This window comes from Herpailurus yagouaroundi, unplaced genomic scaffold, assembly GCF_014898765.1.
Source record: "Herpailurus yagouaroundi ecotype Mexico unplaced genomic scaffold, PumYag 182, whole genome shotgun sequence".
Classification (NCBI taxonomy): Eukaryota; Metazoa; Chordata; class Mammalia; order Carnivora; family Felidae; genus Herpailurus; species Herpailurus yagouaroundi.
In genome coordinates this window covers 24831761-24841611 of record NW_024412413.1, presented here as the reverse complement: position 1 = coordinate 24841611, position 9851 = coordinate 24831761, and the positions used below count along the sequence as shown (strand labels likewise).

Here is a 9851-nt window from a genome sequence, read left to right as displayed (position 1 = left end):
AAATTGTGGTTTATATACACAATGGAATACTACGTGGCAATGAGAAAAAATGAAATATGGCCTTTTGTAGCAACGTGGATGGAACTGGAGAGTGTGATGCTAAGTGAAATAAGCCATACAGAGAAAGACAGATACCATATGGTTTCACTCTTATGTGGATCCTGAGAAACTTAACAGGAACCCATGGGGGAGGGGAAGGAAAAAAAAAAAAAGAGGTTAGAGTGGGAGAGAGCCAAAGCATAAGAGACTGTTGAGAACTGAGAGCAAACTGAGGGTTGATGGGGGGAGGGAGGGAGGAGAGGGTGGGTGATGGGTATTGAGGAGGGCACCTTTTGGGATGAGCACTGGGTGTTGTATGGAAACCAATTTGACAATAAATTTCATATATAAATAAATAAAAAAAAAAGAAAATGCCTGTTCGCCAGGTGCCATGTTGGAATTGCTGATGACACTAATGAAATGATGGCCAACATGGAGCAGCTCCCCCTGTGGAAGCTTTGTTGAAGGCTCCATAGAAGGCATATGTGGAGGCAACAGTAAGTCTTGTGGAAGGCTCATAATGGATAGGGCAGCGTGCTGAGCTTTCCCCATCACCGTCCCCCTCAAATGGACTTGCCTCTTTGAGGTACAGAGAAATAGGTGTGTGCTTCTGGGGCAGCCAATTCTTTATTAATCCTCTGGCTTGATTGCTCCCTGCTGCCTCTTCAAGCGCAGAAAAGAACAAACTCTGTACCAGAAACACTAGGAAATTTGGGGATGTTGCCAAATTAGGGATCATAGAAGTGCCCATGTGAGGCAGTATAGTGGGAAAATAGGCCATTTTCCATCTCAGTGCAGGTCTATCTGAAAATATGGGATGAGATGGTCAGGGTTGTGCAATAGTGGGGTGGGATGGGAAATGGCATGCATATACAGATGAAGGAGGAAGTAGAATGGCTCAAACGTGATTTCCCAGCCCAAGTTAACGTAGTCATCCATTTACTTGTCCAAAGGAAATTCACTTATAAAAAGTCATCCAGTGAACCAATCAAGTTGGTTCTAATTTACCCAGAGACAATACAGTTTCCAAAGTTTCTAGTACAGTGCCTTCCTCCTCTCTTTCCTCAGATGGAAGAGTTATTTGAAAAATTGTATTTGCGAAAACATTGCGAACTTATTATAAAGTGTGAATAAGTAGACTGAGCAATGGCTCCTCTCCCTCTCTTCCTGTTCACCTTGCTCTTTAAAAAATGCACACTGTGTATACGTCTCCAGAATGAATGAGAATACAAACATTTGCTACTAAGTAAAAAAGAGCTTTGAGGGACTTGAACTTGGCCTCACAGATGGCATTTTTTTTTTAATGCAGGGGTTGACGATAATTAAAATGCCGTTGGAAAATAAATTTAAATAATCCTTGTCCCACCTTATAAAAATAATGAAAAAGACTTCACGTCTGGGCATAGTTACCAAATGTTATCCTCGTTTACTTAATGCCTTAAAGGTGTTCTGTACTGTTACAACCATCTCAAATAATACAAAGTGTTGTTTTCCAATTCTTGATAAGTGTAGGGTTTGCTTCATATAATGAAATGGTTTCTGCCCTTCCTCTTGGACCTTGATGATTTAATGGTATACAAATGCTTACTAGATGCTACTCTGGACAGAGGAGTGGAAGGTAAGAGAATTTTCAGTACAAAGTGTTAACATTCAACCTCCTTTCTCTAACCATTCAGGTCTTAGCAAGCAGAAAGACATGTACTTATTGAGCATCTGCCTGCTCTGTTTGGGTCTTACATAGGCACTTTTCTTCTTTCCTTGTGCTCTCTAATTTCTGACTGAAAAAAAAATTTTTTTTAAGTTGGCTAATTCCTTTAGTTGGCACAATTTGTAAGCTTTAGAAAATCAAATAGTACTGTCCCCTCAACTCCCACCTTAGTGTAACTTTAAAAATGAAACCAGGAACATGCAAAGAGAAGTGATAGGTTGCCATCAATAGAAAGAAGAACAAATACGTTGGTATTTCAACTTCTAAGAATGGAAGCAAAAACCTCATGCTTTGCATAAAGCGGTTCTGCGCAGCCCCATCTCCCATTAAGATGTCTGGCGCCACCTTGTGGCAGACAGAGAGAATGCCCACTTCCCAGAAGAGGAAAAGCCGCTTCTTTGAGTAGAGGCAGCTTGAAGAGGCTCTACAGGGGCAGGCCCACGCTTTGTGGGGCTTGAAGCTTAAGCAGTTTGGAGAGACCCTCTTGGTACCTCTTTGTACCACTCCCTCCAAATTAGAAATAAAGAATTACTAGAACCCCTAGCAATGAGGTGGTTCCTGAAGCGTTAACTTACACTATTAATGTCACTGTGAGTTAGTCTCGGAGCTCAGGTTCCAGGTGCGAAAGCAGGGCTGGCAGTCATGGGGGAACTGACTCTCCCATCAGCCCAGCAGCTGCTGGAGGTTTGGTGGAATTGGAGGGAGCACATCATGCCTGCTACTTGGTGACTTCTTCAGGCTCAAGTGGGGGAGGTTGCCTCTGGTAAATTGCAGGTGCATTTTGTTCCAGACCCCCATCCCAATTCTTGCTTTGGCCTTTGCTCTTGCTCCTCTTCCTGTGGAAGACGTCTGCTTCTCTCCAGTCACCCCTTTAAAATTGTACACACTCTTTAGTTTAAAGGATGAGTGCTCACGCTCGCTCCTCTGGAAGGCCTTCTCCAAAGGAGTCTACTCCAAATTCTCATGCATGTTCCTTTGCGGTATTACAGAGCAGGTAAGAGTACACGTTGTGGCGTGTGCTAACCTCGGTTTTATTTATTCATCCATTCATGTGACAAATGTCTCTTGGGTGTGTAGTGTGACCTGTCACTGATCTAAGCTGGAGTCACGTCGACAAGCAAAACAAAGGTTGGTACTCACCACGTCGGCATTCGGGAACAGTGCTTCTGAAGCCAGCAGGGGAAGAGGACCAGTGTTTAGAATTTCCAACATACGGTGGACTGATAATTTTGTGAAATGCAAGAAAAATTAGGTTACTAGGAAAATAATGACCAAAGATACCAAAACATAAGCCCGGTTTTTAATTAGTGATTTTATGGGCATGAAATGACATTTCAACATATACAATTGGAATAAATGTAATAAGAAAAAGAATTACAAAAACCAAATATTCATTGAAAATGCATACAAAGGCAAATAATATAGGAGTTCATTATTAGTACTGGTAACTTTTTGCCATCCAGTAATTTTAACCAAACAAAAAAGGTTCTAAGTGAACTGGTGATTCCCTGTATTAAATGCCTGTAAGTACACTTTAAACAAACACCACATTTATCAATACCTCACGTTTAGTGTAGAAAGAGTTTGCTTCTTGCTAACTGATGAATTTAATCTAGGTTGGATACGACACTGCTACTTGCAGGAGATGATGTATGTAAACTATTTCTGTGTTTTGTTTCAATGACACTGAAGAGAAGCCAGTCGGATAGAGGTATGTTGACAGCACTAGAAAGGAGATTTTGAAACCCATTTCCACAAACTTGGCATATTAATTTTTTTAACTTTCATCTAAAGTATTTGAAAAAATTTTTAATGTTTATTTTTGAGAGGGGAGGAGTGGAGAGGCAGAGAGAGAGGGAGACACTGAATCCAAGGCAGACTCCAGGCTCCGAGCTGTCAGCACAGAGCCCAATACGGGGCTCGAACTCACGGACCGCGAGATCATGACCTGAGCCGAAGTCGGACGCTCAACCGACTGAGCCACCCAGGTGCCCCTAAAATTAAGCAAGTATTAATAACCTAAAACAAAGCAAGTATGGCTGCATTTTAAAATTCCATCTTCAATCCATTAGTTGCCAGTTCCCACAACTTTCCCTGTAAAGTTATAATTATATTTAAATCTTTTAATCAATGAATTCTAGATTTTTTTTGTATACTCTTGGGTTACAGTTGAAAAACCTTGAATATCACACATTTTAGCATGGCCCTACTTCGTGATTCTGACTTGTGCATAGCTTGTGCCAGTAAGATGAGCCTACACTGACACACACTCAGATGTAGTGATAATGACAAATTGCAGTAGAAATCTCTATATACTTATTCTGGGTTTTTATACTCCTCTTATCTTGGACTGGTGACCAACAGTTAGCACTGGTGTGTTGACCACATACTGCATAGACGGTTCTAGGGGGCACCAGCTCTTTCACAATTGGTCCTCAATTTTCTCATCTACAAAGTGGGAATGATAAATATATCTGACCCATAGGGGTGTAACACAAATTGAGATAATACAGGAAAGTGCTCTCCCCCTGTTTCATGAGTGTTGGTTTTTCCTGGTCCTGTGGAGGGAGCAGCGTCCACTTCTTTGTGCAGGGCATTCATTAGGCCCCCAGGAGCCAGAGGAAGTGTGCCTGGAGTTAGTGTGCTGGGGTGGGATTGGGGGCTAGTGCCCTTGACTGGAGGGAGAGACATGGAGATGCTGTAGGTGTGATAGTGGCACGTGGCCTGGGGGCTCTCAAGCGGGCAGAGGAGGGCACCAGGGATAATGAGAGTGATCGCTGCGTTCAGTCTATAGGATCCTTCTCTGTGCGGCTCCATCCAGATTAAAGACTGAATCAAGGGTAGTATTTGCATTCTTTAAAAATAACAGAGTTGGAGACATAGACCGGGGGTGGAAAGTAACAGTCTGCCTCGGTTTCTCTCCCAGTCTGTGCCAGTAGACAAGCCCTTTACTGTCTACTGGCATGGCGAGCCCCACCCCTCTGCATTCCGCATCTGTTGCCCTGACAGGCCACGGGGAACGTACCTGTGTGGGCTCCATCACCAGTGGTCATAAACATGCCGTCACAGATGTCCCTTCGGTTGTCACTTTAGAACACTTCTCTTTTCCTGACCAAACAGCTTTCATCTATGTGACTCCCTGCCCCACACCCTCCAGGAGCACAAGAGAGATGGAGCAAAACTAGCCCTAAGGGAGGTGTGGGCACCCAGGGGCTCACAGCAGCTTGGAGGCCTCAGGCTAAGCATTTTGAACCGGTGGTTCTTAAGCTGGAGTCCGCAAATATGTGCCCAGGGATCTGAGTTTTCTCAGAACTGAAAAAAAAAAAAAATTGTCCTTTCCTTTTTGATGGTAGTCTAAAAAAATATAAGCATGTTTTGAGTCACTTTATAAACAGCAGTCACTGAATAGCTGAAGATCCTCCCTGGATTCCAGTGACTGTATTGGAGTCCTTGCCTAATGAACAAACAACCAAGCTGATACAGTATCTAAGTGATGCCTTTGTGCCAGGTGAAAGCAGCATGCTCTATGAAGAGGTTTCCTTGTTGCTTGAAAAATAATAGTAAACATTTGAGTAACACTATGTAGCAGGTATAGTTCAAGTGCCTAATTAGTAATTCAAGCAATCCTTCAAGCAGTCCAGTACTACCATCATCCCCAGTTTACTTATGAGGATAGTGAGGCACAGAAACGCTAAGCAACTTACCCAAAGTCCCACAGCCAGACAGGACCAGTACTTGAATTGTAACCCAGGGAGGCTGGCTTTTGAACCTGCTCTGACCCACCGTGTAGACTTCTAAATAGACAAAGTGGCTCACTCCCTCACCTGCTGCGATTTGTAGGGAATACTTGTGCTTTGGTGAAAAACTGCATTGTCTAGAATTCAGGAGAAAACCCCTCTGGGCGATGTGATTCTGATTTTAGGGAAGCTGTTTGACAACTTTGTTAATTATAGATAAGTGACTGCAAAGTAGTGATTGTCTAGAGACATGCAAATCCTGTTCTGTCCTGCAGTGTTCAGTGGGCTTCTCTCCCACCCTCGGTTTTGCCCCATTTGTGCATTCATTTCAATATTTCTAATCTATAAATGCTTCTCTTATTCAGGTATTTTTTTAACTTGTTATAAGGTCTGCCTACTTCCCTCCTAGGTGGTCAGTGAGTAAAATAAAATCCTTCATTTTTATGTCTGCATGAGAAGAATGATTTTCCCCACTTGGAAAATTATTGTATAACAAAGGAATTTCTCGACCTAAAGCTTCTCACCGAGGCCTTCCATGACCTTCTGCTCATGTGCCCCCAGGCCCCCAGGCCCTTAACCTGCTCTAGCCATAGCACTGCTGTTCTACCTAGCGCTGTTCTGACGCTCACATTTGCTGTTTGTGGCCCGTCTTCTCTCACTGGAAGGGGGAGCTCCATGAGGAAAGAGGTCTTCATCTGTTCTGCTCATGGATGTCTCCCAAATACCCTGATGGTGTCTTGGCATAAAGTGGATGCTCAAAAAATTTTTTTTGAAAGCAGTGAGGAGAGAATTGAATCTTTATAGGGAATAGTGGTATAAACACATCTTACTCAAAAGAGCTTGCATTGGCTCGGTCATTGCCATAACCTTTTTGTGAGTGTGGGACGTCTTTCAACTAAACATCATCTGTCATCTGTAAAATTGTTAATTTGAGTGGGACAGGGGAGGAAGCTATTTAATTTGTAAACTTCATTTTATCATCATATAAGAATCGTAAGCCTTGAGCTTAGATCCAGTTTTATTTATACCGAAGGGAGAATATGACAAAAATTTTAATGAAAATAATTTGTCAATATGGGGGACCTATTTTTTCCCCTTTAAAAGGAAGCATGCGTCTTATTCAAATTGGACAAATGGCTTTAAATAACTAAACTCCACTGTGGGTAGATCTAGGCTGTAAATTACAAAGGAAAAAGAGGGCTGGGACAAAGGGCAGGTGGCTTTGTTCTCTGGAGAGGCTGTTGTCTCTGGTTAGCTCCAGGAGAGAGGGTGGGAAACATCTACTGTCAGGGGCAAGATTGAGGGGGGCCAACAGAAGACAAAGTGTTTACTGCTGAAAACCCATTCTTCCTATAAGAGCAATGGTGCCTTCAAAAGTGGACTTTTCCTCCTAAATATAAAAAGTGCAGAATTTGATTTTGCATAAAGAATGGCTTTACAATACTGGATAAAATGTGTACGTGCAAAATAAAGTCTGGGCAGGGGAATGAGAAAGAGAAGAATTTTCTAATTAGTAAAAAGTTCAGGGAATATTTTTAAAACATTTCTAGAAGTTTCATGTGTTCACTGTATTTTAGGCAGAGAGTTGTGGGAAATCAGTACAGGAGCTTAGGCTGATGAAGTATTTTAACTGAAGCAGGTCTCTGTTTGCATAATAACATATCAAACCTAGGGTGCCTGGGTGGCTCAGTTGGTTAAGCATCTGACTTTGCCTCAGGTCATGATTTCACAGTTTGTGAGTTCCAGCCAGCATTGGGCTCTGTGCTGGCAGCTTAGAGCCTGGAGCCTGTGTCTCCTTCTACCTCTCTGCACCCGCCCCCCCTCCCCCCCCCCCCCCCCCCCCCACGCAAGCACTCTGTCTCTCTCAAAAATAAACATTAAAAAATTGTTTTTTAATGTATGAAACTTAAATCTCAAGTATCAACAGTTTCTTGAACATTTTACTTAAAGATCCACAGTATGCTCTCTGTATTACCCACATTCCTCATAATGGCAGCCAGGTAAATTGGCCTTTATTGTACCTGCATTTAAAAAAAAAATTTTTTTTAATGTTTATTTATTTTTGAGAGACACAGTGACAGAGTGAGAGCAGGGGAGGGACAGAGAGAGAAGGAGACACAGAATCCAAAGCAGGCTCCAGGCTCTGGGCTATCAGCACAATGCCCGATATGGGGCTTGAACCCACAAGCTGTGAGATCATGACCTGAGCCGAAGCTGGATGCCTGGCTGAGCCACCCAGGTGCCCCTATTGTACCTGCATTTTAAGACCTAGTACTTCATTAATGATTCTAGGCGTTAAAGAATAAAAATTTTAGAAAAAAATCACTTGGGGGCTCCCAGGTGGCTCGGTTGGTTAAGTGTCTGACTCTTGATCTTGGCTGAGGTCATAATCTCAGGGTTCATGGTGTCTAGCCCCACATCAGGCCCTGTGCTGACAGCCCAGAGCCTGCTTAGGATTCTCTCTCCCTTTCTCTCTGCCCTTCCCCCACTTGCATTTTCTATCTTGCTCTCAAAATAAGTAAATAAACATTTTAAAAAATGGTTAAGGGGCGTCTGGGTGGCGCAGTCGGTTAAGCGTCCGACTTCAGCCAGGTCACGATCTTGCGGTCCGGGAGTTCAAGCCCCGTGTCAGGCTCTGGGCTGATGGCTCAGAGCCTGGAGCCTGTTTCCGATTCTGTGTCTCCCTCTCTCTCTGCCCCTCGCCCGTTCATGCTCTGTCTCTCTCTGTCCCAAAAATAAATAAACGTTGAAAAAAAAATTAAAAAAAAATGGTTAAAATGGTAAATTAAAATAAAAGGATGTTAGACAATGTCATAGTCAACTTTTGCTGCAACGGTGCCATGTAACAGGCAGCCCCAAGAGTCACTGGCTTACCACGGCGTTTGTGTTCCTCGTGATGAGCTTCAGGGATGCTGCCTCAGACTGTGGGCTGTGGAACTTAGCTCCAGGCTTTGGGTGGAGTTCAGGTTGGCTCCACGTGTCTCATTTGGGGGCAGCAGCTTCACAGCAGTGACAGGAGCACAAGAGGAAAAGTGCAAGCATGTGAACCTTCTTAGACCTGGAATCAGCATGGTTATCCTGTCTACTGAACATTGCATTGGCCAAATTGAATCACATGGTCAAGCCCAAATTGGAGTGGGTGGGAGAAGAGTACTCCACCCACTTGAGCACAGCGCTGCACCGTCTGGTGAATGGGGGAAAGGGGTGAAAGATTGAGAACATCTATCCCCCTAAGTCATGCCCTGAGAACATGGTTCTGATACCTGGGGCTGGAATGCCGTGGACCGGGATTCCAGGAAACATAAACTGCAGGGAGTCCTGTTTGGCAGAAACAATAACTGTAAAATACATTCAAATACATGAATAAGTTTCTGTTGTCCCATCTGGAACACGATGGTTCGAGTCCCTTAGTGCGGACCGCTGACCGCCTTCCTACCTGGCACGTGAGCCACAGGCCCAGCCAACCCTGCCATCCAGACCTCCAAACCCATGGCAGCCTTCTGCCCTTTGGAGAAGGTTCCTCTGAGCATGTGCTTGAAGTTTCAGAGATATTTTAAAGCTTACTGTCTCAAGTGTTTGGCCAAAAAAACACCCCAAAATTTGAGACGACTGTTAGCAATTCTTAGTGCCAGTGATGAGAAACAAGTTTGTGGCTTCCACAAATAGTCGGGAGGGTGGTTCATATTAGGAACTGGAGCCAGCAGGCTGCGTATCCCAGCAGTTGTGCTTAGCAAGACTCGTGTGTGAGATGCAGGGGGGCGGTTTTGATCCAACAACGAAATGATTTACTGTCTTACAGACTGAGCGGCCATTGTGGTGAAGATTGATTTCTGTAAAGGATATTTCCTTTAAAGAGCTGTAAATAAAATGCCTTATGGGTTTTTGGAGAACATTCCTAATCTGCGTTCTCTTACCTGGAAAGCCCCATGGTGGCTTAGGGAAATAATAAAATGTGTTTTTTCAGCTAAACATCTGAAAAGGAAGAAGTGAGTGACTACTTCTCGGGTGGCTAGGTACTTCCACGTCCATTCCCGAGTGGGAGGAACGTAGCTTGTCAGTCTGAAAGCTGCCCCTTTAAGAGAAACGCATGAAAGATGTGAGTCGACCTTACGGGAGACTGGGAGACGGCCGTGGGTGGCAGAGCGCTACCTGCCTATTTCGTTTCAAAAATTGGTGCAGAGAAGTCGCCGCAGGAGGTTATTCTGGCTTCCGGGTCTCCTGGAGTTAGGCACCTCCTCACCCTTCCTTGTTCTGGGCACCCCGGCTTCAGCGTCTCCTTGTTGCTCTCATAGCAGATGAGCCCTCTTTCTCTCGACTCTGTCCCCCACCTCACAGCTTGCCTTTGAAGCTTCTCTCGGCCCGAAGCC

General features: G+C 44.0%; 1 protein-coding gene across 2 annotated transcripts in view; it reads left to right on the top strand.

The window, feature by feature from the left end:
• The window catches only part of ELK3 (ETS transcription factor ELK3), a 70602-nt gene that overhangs the window by 17064 nt on the left and 43687 nt on the right, over positions 1–9851 (top strand). The window lies entirely within an intron of this gene.